Source organism: Suncus etruscus, chromosome 5 (assembly GCF_024139225.1).
Source record: "Suncus etruscus isolate mSunEtr1 chromosome 5, mSunEtr1.pri.cur, whole genome shotgun sequence".
In the NCBI taxonomy this organism is placed as follows: domain Eukaryota; kingdom Metazoa; phylum Chordata; class Mammalia; order Eulipotyphla; family Soricidae; genus Suncus; species Suncus etruscus.
In genome coordinates this window covers 47,617,740-47,630,523 of record NC_064852.1, presented here as the reverse complement: position 1 = coordinate 47,630,523, position 12,784 = coordinate 47,617,740, and positions in this window count along the sequence as shown.

Here is a 12,784-nt window from a genome sequence, read left to right as displayed (position 1 = left end):
CATATAATGTATTAAGGATCAAACCTGGGGCTGATGTGTGCATTGTATTATTTCTTCAGTGCGAATTTTGTTTTAATTTATAAATCCATGGTAGAGCCATATATTACTATATCTAAAACAAAGGCAGAGATACTGGGAAAAAATTGTAACAATTTGAAGAATTTTGTAGAGCTGAGGATCTTGGTCTACAATTAGCTTTATTGATTAGGAAAAGAATCTAAAGAGCTCAGGGTAACAGGTTCAATACTTGGTGGGACAGTAGTTTAGCTTTGTTCATATTTTCAAAGTACACTAAAAGTCCACCCGTTCCATAAATACATATTGAAGAGGGCCTGAATACATAGGGTTTAGATGAGTGAAAACACTTAATTCCTTATTTTTCCTAAAAATATTCTTTTAAAAATGCAATTGAGATAGAAACAACTCAACAACTGAGGACATGTGTTGCATGCAAGAGGACAAGGCACAATGTTTCTCCTACACAGTTTTATAAACATTACTGGGAGAGACACCCAAATACCACACTAGAGTAGCCCTTGAGAACACCGAAAATAACAAAGCAAAAAAAAAAAAAAAAAAAAAAGCCTTGCTCTCCCAAGAACTGACACTTTCTCACCAATCCTAGAGCATCCATTTTGGTTGGAGTAACTAGTATATCTTGCCCAGATAATTACAGTAGCTTCTATTGCTCCTCCATTGTATTTTTTGCCTTATTGAGACAATACAGAGTAATAATGTTATAATGAGTTCAAACATGCCATTTTCGTGTCCAAAAAAAAATCCCAGTTCTTCTACACCAAGTAAGAGATAAAGTCCTTGAAATAGCCATGGGATCCCACAACCTGCATATCCACAGTCATTTTTCACCCAGGAAAATCCCCTAATTTTTCTTAATAACAATCGGAATTAGTGCAACAATAAGCTTAGTTATTCACAATATACAGAAGAAACATTGTTTACAAGAAAATTTTGCTTTTAGAAATAGCACCTGAGGGGCCGGGCGGTGGCGCTGGAGGTAAGGTGCCTGCCTTCGGTGGCGCTGGAGGTAAGGTGCCTGCCTTGCCTGCGCTAGCCTAGGACGGACCTCGGTTCGATCCCCCGGCGTCCCATATGGTCCCCCAAGAAGCCAGGAGCAACTTCTGAGCGCATAGCCAGGAGTAACCCCTGAGCGTCACAGGGTGTGGCCCCAAAACCAAAAAAACAAAAAAAAAAAAAAAAAAAAAAAAAAAAGAAATAGCACCTGAAAAGAAATTAGGTGAAGGTCTGACTTCCTTCACAAAGTCTGGAAGAAAAATATTGAGAAGAAAATATAAATAGAGCCCATGTCTTTTCAGTAGTAATAAGTAAAACACAAATTAATAAACCATATATTCCTATAAATACAAATTAACACACAACACATTAAATGAAGACCACTGAGCATCTTAAAATATTATTTTCCTAAAAGATTTTTGATAATTAGGTGCTAGGCAAGTAAGTTCTGATATAAAGTATAGTATTTTATTTATAAAATAAATAACATTATAAAATAAGTAACATTGATCCACAGTGTTAAATGTCAACTCATAGAAGACAAAAACATAGGGTTTGAATTAGCATTTATAGACTTTTCAAAAGACAGTTATGTAAAATAATTTCTGAATATATATTGGTAAGTTTAATTTGGGCTGAGAGTATAGCAAGGAGAAGAAAGAAACTGAATAGAGGAGGATAAACACAAATATGAAAAGATGGGGACAGGGGCCAACCAGTCTTAGAATAATGGTAGAGATAAAAAAAAAAGTCAGAACTAAATGTCCAAGCCAAAGAGACCCAAACTTTAACAATCTAATTTTAAGTGGACCTGTTATACTGATAGGCTGGGGGCAAAGGGTGGTGGTATGGATGCACTCAGGGAATATTGATGGAGGGAGGACGACACTGGTGGGGAACATTTGTTTTTGTTTTTGTTTTTTGGCCACACCCTTTTGATGCTCAGGGGTTACTCCTGGCTAAGCGCTCAGAAATTGTCCCTGGCTTGGGGGACCATATGGGACGCCGGGGGATCGAACCACAGTCATTCCTTGGCTAGCGCAGGCAAGGCAGACACCTTACTTCTAGCGCCACCTCGCCAGCCTTTGGTGGGGAACATTGATGGAGGGAGGTCGACACTTGTGGTGGAATAGACCCTGATTTATTGTATGACTGAGACCCAACTACAAGGACTTTGTAAATCACAATGGTTTCAATAAAATTAAATTAAATGAAAAAATAAAAAAAGGAGTAGTAAATAAATGAACGTTACAAGATGAAAAAATGTTCAGGGATTCAATGAAACATACATTTATTTTTAAAAGTTTAGTTATCTTGATTTACAATACTGTCAATAAGGTTTCAGGCATAAATATTCCATTATTATAAGTCCTTCCCCAACCCATCCCAGTTTCCATTTCCATTCATTGTTTCAGGGAAATATGATTAAAAAAAAAAAAGATCAAGACTGCTGGGGACAGAAGTGGCACAAGGATTTATTTATATGCAGCTTACTACCTGTCATGTATGGAAAAGCATAAAAAGAACAGTATTTCTCTCATTCTATACATCATAAAAATAAATTACTTCCCAGAATTAGCTAGCAGAGATAAGTCATATTTACTTTTGTTTGGGGTAGATGGGAGTAGTTTATATCCTGCTGCCTCTGTAAATAATAGAACAGCAATGAACTTTGATCTGTCCCTTCATACTTAATAATTTGCATTAAAATATAATTCCATTCTAGCACTCAGGGACAGACCTTAATCCATATACCATGGACTTTAGTCTTTGTCTACTAATGAAATTTAAAGCAAGCAAACCAAGTAATTGTATACTTTGTTGTTGATTACTGTGCTGATTATTTGAAAACTACCAAAGAAAACATCTGTGAAAAACTATTTGCAATTTCATTGTCTTTAAAAGTAAAATATAGTAAAATATACAATGAATATAGCAAAAATATAGCAAAAATATACAAGGAATGCCAGAGATAGGAAATTTGAACTGAGAAGGCTGCCTAAACAAATATGCTTTTTTAAATCTGCAAACACAACATATTTTCTTAGTTCTTTTGTTTAAAAGGTATAGAAACTGAATGTTTTTTTTATTTGCTAAGTCACAAAAATTTGAATTTCTCCTTATGCATAAAATTAATGTTTTATTCCTACAATATGTCTAATATAACTTTTATTTTATTAGGCCAGACAACAAATAGTGAGAGAAGAAAATATTTTCCCTATTTAATTTGTAATTTTTCTTGATGTAAAAAGTATTTTTGATGTGAAAGAAGAAATATTTTCTCCCTATAAATCTGTAACTTTTCCATACCTCCTTGACATCCTGTCTGCAGAAGCAGCAAGCAAGCCACTGAAGTAGGGCCCGTTTTTTTTTGATACATTGAAATCTCCCTCTCATTATCTGTGGCTATGCATTTTATAAATTACATATTTTGTATGAATGTTTACTATAAAATTGTTATAGATTATTTTTGTATTTCACATAGTTAGAGCAACACAATAATAAGCAAATACAATGGACAAGCCTCAGTCAATTAACCTCAACATGATGTTAATAATTGCACCTGTGATAAAGATCAAGGAATATTCAGTTTAACATTTAAACTGTCTCAAAATATTTTCATTTTCAGTTGGACTTAAAGGAAATTGAAAAGATATTTAATATTTAGGGGCTGGAGAGATAGCATGGAGGTAAGGCGTTTGCCTTTCATGCAAGAGGTCATCGGTTCGAATCCCAGCGTCCCATATGGTCCCCCATGCCTGCCAGGAGCAATTTCTGAGCATGGAGCCAGGAGTAACCCCTGAGCACTGCCGGGAGTGACCCAAAAACCACAAAAAAAAAAAAAAAGAAAAGATATTTAATATTTACTAGTTTAGAGTATTGAGTTCTATGATGTTCAAAGAATGATTTGGAATTTTTCTTTAGATGACTGGATAGTATTTTTCTGTAGGAATTGTCTTTGAACTTTTTTCCCTCTGGCTGCATTTTCCCTATTATAAGGATATAAAGGATCATTTTTAACATCTGGAATTCTCGGATATCTTCTTAAGACCACTTACCACTAAGACCACCAATCTACTTCTATGACAAACGTTCATGCAATCCTTCCTAGAATTAAGTGATAGTTTGAGTTGGAAACTAATTCTGGGTTGAAAAATCATGAAAAGAATAAATAGTGGACCTATTGGAAAAAATAGAGACCTCAGCTACTGTTACATAAATTTTTTCCTAGGTTTTCTAAAATGGCAAATGAAGCTATAAGTGATGCAAAATAAAAATCCAGTCATTAGGTGTCTTGCCTATAGAATATCTTATGAACAGTTTAACTAATTTTCCTTTCATCCATAATAATTGCTTTTTCTTATCTAGAACAATGTGTACTAATGATGATAAAGTTTACTTTTCAGTAAAGATGTTAAAAATGTAAATCTATATTTTACCTTTTTATTTTATTTTTTGTAAAACCTTCAGATCTTTGGGCTATATAGCATTTGCCTTATATGTGACAAACCCTGTTTTTATCCCTTGACCACCTCAGTTCACCACCACTAACCTTTTCTAGAAGTCACTAGTAAGCCCCTGAATGCCACCAGATATGGCCCAAAACTAAAACAAAAAATGTATCATTTTAAAATTTTGCTTGATTTTTGACTTTTGGACCATACCTAGTAGTATTCAAGTGTTACTCCAGGTTCTGCGGTAGATTTGTAGGATTATATTGGATGGCAGGGATCAAATCCAGGTTAGCAGCATGCAAGACAAATATCACACCTGTTGTACTATATCTCTGGCCCCAACTTACAACCTTCACAGGTTACATTACATTAATGTTTGTAATGCTTTATAATGCCTCATCTATTATTTTGCAATTAAATTTTCTTGTTTAGAAACAAATCATTATTATTTTACTATATTAAATATGAATTTCTACCATGCTTTAAAATTATGTCATAATTTTCTTTAACCAGTAGACAGTTGCTAGACAACTAAAATTAATTTTAATTTTTCAAGTTACAAATATACAATGTACTGATGAACATCCCTATACATCAATTTTATAAGTTTTATATATATATATATCAGATCATTAATGCACATGTTTTCCTGAACAAACTTTTGCTTAAATAGTATATGAAATTGATGAATCCAAGCAAACTGGTAAACAACTACTCATATTATTTTAGTAGAGTGTTACAAAAAAGCTCAGGTTAACATGCCAGTTCTTCTGTTTCTCTTCAGCTGGTATGTTGGGGGCTCTGGGCAGGACAGCTAGCCATAGGCCCCCTGGGCTGACCACTTAGTCCAGGGGACTGAGATCCCCCCATGCCAGACAGGTCTTCAGGGCCACACCTGGTTAATCAGGCACTGGGGGGAAGTTGGGGGAGAGAAATTCCTCCCCTATGCATCCACAAACTACAGAGGCAGGGGCTGCACCCAGAAGACTCCACATGCCAGTTCTTCTGTTTCTCTTCAGCTGGTATGTTGGGGGCTCTGGGCAGGACAGCTAGCCATAGGCCCCTTGGGCTGGCCGCTAGGGGACTGAGATCCCCCCACGCCAGACTGGACCCCATTCAGGAGTTCTCTTCTTACTATTATTCATTTTCAAAAGCACGCAGGCACAAATGTGCCCGCATGACATATATACTTTTTAACAACATCCCAAAATATTCTTAATTCTCCACTGTTTTTAGGGAAAAAAATGGAATTCCCTAGATTTGGAGGATAATATTCAAATAGGTCTCTAAAATCAATGTATATGTAGAGGTGACTTCCTATACAGTGGTCCTCTCTGACTGCCAAGCCTAATCCATAAACAATTCATCTATATAATGTATATAACCCTTCTGATATATTTCCCCTCCTCCACACCAGAGCCCCTTCTACTCCCACATCTCCCAATCCGGATTTGTTATCTTCCCCTTAATTAACCCTCTTTACCCTCAGTTCTTTAATTTGTTACGCACCAAGACCGACCTCCTGCCCCAACAGATTCTGTCCTTTCGCACACCCCTACAAAGCTCATTAACACTCCTTAACTCTCTCACTCCCAACCATCAATACCTCACATTTACCCTTTTTAACTTCAGTACAACACAGTTCTAATCACAGACCAAAGTTGTGCATTGGATTTAACAACCCACAACTATTTCAAAAGACATAAAATGGACACATATGTCTTTCGAATATTTTATGTGTATTTTCTTTAACAACTATAACTCTTTCTAAATATTCTTTTACCGTGACGATTCTACCCACTTTTTATCTTGTCTTCTCTTTGTGAGCTGTTCAATAAGGAATTTTGGTGGAAGACTCCCTCAGTTTAATGCTTATGATTGAACCATGTCATGGGGATTGTTGGACTTGTTCTTATGGCCCCATATGTGCCGATAACGCCATGTGGCATTGTTCCTTGTTTGCATAGGCACATTAAAATGGGAAAATACTATACATACAAATAAGTTATTATCTAATAGAGATTGGAACACACAAATCTCGTAGTGCAATGGGGCCTTACACCCTGAACATTGATATAATGACCTGGCACAGGCCTCAGAAGAATGGTCATCCTCCATTCACCCCTGAACCAGGGAAGCTATCTACGAAACATCCAAGGTTTTTTATAACAACAACCTGGAAGCAATCCTCTACTAGGGAAGACCCTACCACGGCTCTGACATCGACTTGCTCAATAGAGACTTCCCTTAACACTAAGAAGACTTGACAACAACAATGACCTGTTTACAGGACAGGGTTCTCTGCATTGCCCTTTAATTGTGAGGTGAAACGAGAGGACGCTCTGCACCATCCTGACTGCAATATAAGATATGCAGATTCCAGGATCTTTAATACAGAAACGTGATACCAACAACCAACAACAGAGACTGTGTGAAAAATAAAAGTGTATTGGCACTACAGACAATGACCTGAATTGGACAAACTAGTTTGCCTGGAGCCTAGAGTTGGTCTTATGACAGGAAACTTCAGGGGTAGGATCTCCTTGTATTTAGGCCAAGGCTTTTCCTTTCCATGTCCCTCATATTTTGGTGGGCCTATGCAAACAATAATTGCCACTCTCACACCGTTTTTACTGTGCTCCTTTGACTCTAATCCTTAAGAAAAACAACCCACTTAAACTTTTGAGGTTAACTTAAACTAATATGCATGTGCATGGAAATGTAAAAAAGTACTTTGCCTTCAATGTTTAAGGAGTTACATAAGTTTTATGTCTTTAGATTGCTTTGTGTGCTGCTAAGAAATATTATGTACTACAATCTGGGGACTTGAGGGACAAAGTAATTGTACATAAGTTCTGTTTCATTTTTCTTAATAATGTTCTTTGGCTGAAAGTTCAAAGTTAAGATATCGGCAATGGGACTACTGAGAATTCTGTTTATGGGTGATTGTCCTTCCACTGTAACTTTACCTTGTCCTCTTTCTTTGCATCTTTGTTCTCATAATTAAAAATAAAAAAATTAATTAAAAAAGCTCAGGATAATAATATGTTATTTGGGGCCGGAGAGATAGCATGGAGGTAAGGTGTTTGCCTTTCATGCAGGAGGTCATCGGTTCGAATCCCGGCGTCCCCTATGGTCCCCTGTGCCTGCCAGGAGCAATTTCTGAGCCTGGAGCCAGGAATAACCCCTGAGCACTGCCGGGTGTGACCCAAAAACCACAAAAAAAAATAATATGATATTTATTTATTTTTGTTTTGGGGCCACATCTGGCGGTGTTCAGAGGTTACTCCTGGCTCTGCACTCAGGAATCATCCGGGTGGGCACAGGGGACCATATGGGATGCCAGGAATCTAACCTGGTTCTGCCGCATGCAAATCAAGCACCCTACTCACTATGCTATCACTCCAGCACATAATAGCTTATGACTTTATATCAATTTATTCAATGATGTGCCTTTACATAATTAGCAAAAACTTATATGATCTCTGTTATGTTTTCTGAGAGAAAAGAAAGAGGACCAAACCTTCCTGGTTTGGGTTCTTAATTAATCTCTAAATGTGCCTTCTCCTTATGCTGGAATTTAAGCATATCTCCTATACTTGATTAACATATTAATATTGTTTAAAATATCAAATGCATATTGATCTAAAATGTTAAAGGCAAGAATATTTGGAGATTTTTCTTTTATCAAATATAAGTCTGAAAGGTGGTATACCATCAATTTAAATCTTTCCCAGATTTTAGTTTTAAAGTTAACTATTGCTAAAAGAGAATAGAGATTATACAAGAATCAGAATTTTCATTTGGTTCTATCAATTGCCTTTGCATTCTGTTAAACTTCATATCTACTTGTTATATCACTCAAGTCAAGAAGAACTTCTTTAAGGTATAGTCCTTAATGGAATGTGATGATATAGAACTTTTGAAAGTTTTTCAGGTGTCCAGCTAAACAGAGTTTTAGAATGGCATTTATCTAGACTTAGTTGCTACAACACTTTTATTATTTTTAATTATTATTTATCATTATTATTATTAGGGCCACACCAAAGGTTTTGGTGATGCCAACGTTTTCTCCTCTGTAGTAGTGAGTCACTTGTAGGAGTGTTCAGGGATTATATACAGTGCCAGGATCAAATTGGGGTTGGCTATACTTAAGACAAGTGCCTTAATCCCTTTACTATTTTTCTGGCACTAGATGTCTTTTGTTCTTAAATGAAATACAACTCAGAGGGACATGGAGTCTTAAGACCTACAGTCAAGCATTTTCTAATTTGGTTTCCATAATCTCATTTTCCATGGAGTATTACTTCTAAAAACTGGAGTTACAACAAGAATCACTCAGTCTTTCTATATTATTTAGAAACTAAAATTTAGTCTCTTATGGAAACTGAGTCAATTTGCATCTTAACTTTTGTAGAAAATTGAGGAGTCTTGAAGCAAATAAAATCATAGCATAGATATGGACTTCCAATATGTTTTTCCCTAACTATATTTTTGCTTGTTTCTTTGGGGTCATATCTGGCCAATATATGTTTCTATAAAATAAGTTATGATCTTGGACAATATCTGTAAATACAGTCTGAACTGTAGGGTAATACAATCTCTTTTTGGAAAAAAAACTGTCCTCTTAACTAAATTATGTAATCAGTGAACTAGAACAAATGCTAATGCTAGTTGGATGTCAAGAATTTCTTTTAACATGGTGAAGTATTTAGTAAGAAGTTAAAGGAAATTTTCATTAATTCTAATCTTGGATATTTAGACTATTTTTATGAGTGAAAGAAATCAATAGTTTGAGCCCTTTGGAGATCAAGAAATATGACACTTGAAAAGTAAAATAATAGTTCAAATTTTTTAAGTTTATGAATAAAACTTTTTTGGGGGGGGAAGTGTTATTGTAGTGATGAATTATGGGTCTATAACTTGCAAAAGTATGTGCTCTACCTCTTAGCTATATTCCTAGCCCTGGATAAAATAAATAGGGTTCTTAATAAATAAAGCACTAATAATTTCCTCTGGAAAAAGTGGGCTCCATCCCAGTATTGATGGGGATATGGAGGAGGTCTTTGGCCTCGTATTTTAATGTACCCCCTCTTTCATATCCAGTGACATAATGATAGGGTAATCAATCCAAAGCCATAGTTTCTCAAAAAAGTTAAAATGTGCATAAACAGCAGATAACTAGAGTAATGATCAATCTTATAAGACACAAGAACAAAAGTTCTTCAACATAGTTTTTATTTTGCAGGTTCATCCAGAAAGAGAATTAATACTCACTAGACAATCAATATGTAAAACAAAACTGTACCTACAGATTTATTGGATAATATGCTTGAAAGTGTTTGAATTCTCTGAAAAAGTGAGTATTCTAGAAAATGCTCATTTGTTCAATAGCAATCATCACAAGTCTTAGTTCCATTGCCTTTTATTATGTTATAGTTTATTATTTTGTTATGTTTGATGATTAATTTATCGGCTCGTATTTGTTTTTAAATCAGAAATATATTTTACTGGGAGCAGAAAAAAAGAAGTATATTTTACTACTTTATACTAAACTCCTAGAATTATAACTACTATATTTCTTGTTAGAAATGAAATAAAAAAATAAAACTAGCAAATAGAAATCTGGGATCATCTTAGGATTTCTGCTATGATGTCTATTATATCAGATTATGACATGTTATATCAGACCACTGTTTTGAGTATAAAAATTGTACTTTCAGCATCAAGGTAATTATATGTGTGCAATTTTAATTAAACCCATTAATGGTCTCTCAGAACCTATTAGAGCTTTTAAAGCTATAAGTATACATTTATTTTACTTTCATAGGAAGGAAGATGGCATACAGCAGCATGTGTTGTTTTGATTTGAGGATTGTAATAGCTGAAATGTTCAAAGGAGGTGGCAAAATAGGACATTCTCAAGTTGTGCGTAGAGTTTACTTAGAAAAAAATAACATGAATGAATCTTAATATTGTTAAAGAAACTAATGCAAGGAGAGATAATAGATTTTCTTAATCTTCTAAAAAATAAGGCACAGATGTACAAGCAACTTTATAATGAAAAGTGGTATAATGATAAGTGGTCTCTGAGCTGATGACCTGGATATATAGATGCCCAGGAAATTAAAGACATGCTATAACATAGTTTAGCTAAGTATCCTGAAATAAAAAATATTATATTCTTGAGAGCACTGCTTCCTTCTATTCTCCAGCAGTAGAAATGCTTTATATTAGTTTTATAAAAGAGAAACCATGAAATCAAGAGGTATATCAAAGTATGTATAATTTGTTATGTCATGAGAATTGTTACATGCTGGTATTTTGTTGTACTTCTATTATAAAAGAAAGTTCTCATCTGAGGGCCCTAGATAGAAGGGAGATGAAACTGAATGGAATCACTGCTAGTCATTCAAAAATAAAAGATGTAGTGAGTCATTCAGTCCCTAGAGAAATAATTCCAGATGGTACCTGTATCATATTTTTGAGACTCTTTACTGCTATAATTTGTTAGATATAATTAAAAGAAAAAAAGTTCTCCTAACAGTTAAATCTAAGGCTCAAATGTAAGAAGAAGACAAATAATATCAAGTATTAGCTTGAACAAAAGCTAAAATAACATGAGAAAATCCTTTTCATGTCATTGTGGAGTTCTAAAGTGTTTTCTCAACGTTAATAAAAAGAGCAGATTAATTAATGTAGGGACTGGAAAAGAGAAGGGATTTTCTTTTGATCTTTAGCCAGAAATGCTCCATAAATACTTCCCAGCAATCTGGCAAGATAATATTATAGTATCATCATTTTATAAGGAAAAAAAAAAGGAAATTGAAACTTAGAAAGATCAGCCATCTCTTTCAATTTTACTATGTAAAAAGTAAAATGGAAATATTAGCTTTCTGGATTTATGAGAAGAGTAAGAGAATCACCACAGATGTGAGTAAAGATATGCATTTAGTTAATTAAGCAGAATATATGATTTGGAAAAACTGTAGATGAAGCTACTTCTATATTGTATCTATAAAACTAAAACTCTGCTCCTGAAAGTAAAGAGAAAGCTTTTTCTCTTCAAAAGAGAGATAATATACCTTTAAATTAGAAATAAAAGTCCTAGGATTATTTCAGTCATTTATAGTCAATTAGTTTGCAGGTTTCATTAGAAAGAGAATATGTAATGATAAATCTGTAGAAATTTATGAAATAAATATGAAGCTAATTAGTTTTTAGATTTGAATATCTGTTTATTCTAATATTCTAGTTCCTTCTCTCTATGAAAATACATTAGGTTGGGGCCAGAGTGATAGCACAGTGGTAGGGTATTTGCCTTGCATTGGCCAACCTGGGATGGACTTGGGTTCAATACCCAGCATTCCATATGGTCCCCCGAGCCTGCCTGAAGGAATTTCTGAGTTCAGAGCCAAGAATAACCTCTGAGAGCTGCCAGGTGTGACCCCAAAATAACAACATAAAAACCAACCAAACAAGAAGAAAATACATTAGGCTTTGGTAAACTATTAATGACATTCTACCTTGATACTAAGAATGGTCTGCATAATTTGGGAAACATTTTAAAATCAACTATAGAAATAAGTTTTCTAACCGGACAATATAACTACTTTTGTTTTTAAGTTAACTTTGCCAGATTATTAAACAATATAAATGCCATTAGTCATATTCTTTAGATTCTGAAATGATTCCAAATTCTTAATTTGTTTGGGGCTGGTGTGATAGTACAGAGAAAAAGATACTTTCTTTGCATGTGGCATACCCTGGATTGATCCCTGAATTGATGTATATTCCCCTGAGGACCACCAGGAGTATTTCCTGAGCACAGAATCAGAAGTAACTAGTGTGGTCCAAAAATAAAAACACAAATTGTCATAAAACTTTTTTTTTTTATTTTTGGTCACACCGGGCAGCGCTCAGGGGTTACTCCTGGCTCTATGCTCAAAAATCGCTCCTGGCAGGCTCGGGGGACCATATGGGATGCTGGGATTTGAACTACCGTCCTTCTGCGTCTAAGGCAAACGCCTTACCGCTGTGCTATCTTTCGGCCCCCAAATTGTCATAAAACTTTAAATAGTTGACTCATTGCATACTCAAATCAATAATCAATGTCTAAAAAGATAATTTCTGATGATAAACTTTAACTATTAGATAATAATATTACTATAATTTATATACAGTGAGTGCTGTAGGGGTCTATTTTAAGTGGCATTACTCAGAATTTTTGAATCCAGAAATGCTAATTTGAAAAAATTTTGGTAGCATTTTATTCAAATATTATAATAGTTTAAAGT